The sequence below is a fragment of the Arachis ipaensis genome, chromosome B05 (genome assembly GCF_000816755.2).
Source record: "Arachis ipaensis cultivar K30076 chromosome B05, Araip1.1, whole genome shotgun sequence".
NCBI classification, from domain to species: domain Eukaryota; kingdom Viridiplantae; phylum Streptophyta; class Magnoliopsida; order Fabales; family Fabaceae; genus Arachis; species Arachis ipaensis.
Window position 1 is genome coordinate 115,892,391 of NC_029789.2, and position 391 is coordinate 115,892,781.

Consider the following 391-nt stretch of genomic DNA (forward strand, 5'->3'; position numbering starts at 1 on the left):
CCGGGGTTGTTACATTCTACCCTCCTAAAAGAAAATTTTGCCCTCAAAATTTCAGTTACCTGAGAATAGATGCGAGTAATCGGCTCTCATCTTATCTTCCAATTCCCAAGTGTGCTCTTCTTATCCTCTTGGTTCCCATGCTACTTTGACTAAGCGAACAGTCTTGCCTCTTAGCTGCTTATCATTTCTTTCTACGATCTGAACTGGTGATGCTTGATATGTCAAATCATTTATAACTGTACTATTTCTGGTTGTGAAACGTGAATATCATCGGGAACATATTTCTTAAGTTGTGAGACATAAAAAAAATATCATGAATGTTTGATAAATAAGGAGGAAGGGCTATTTGATAAGCTACTAGACCGACTCTTTTAAGTATTTGGAAAGGTTC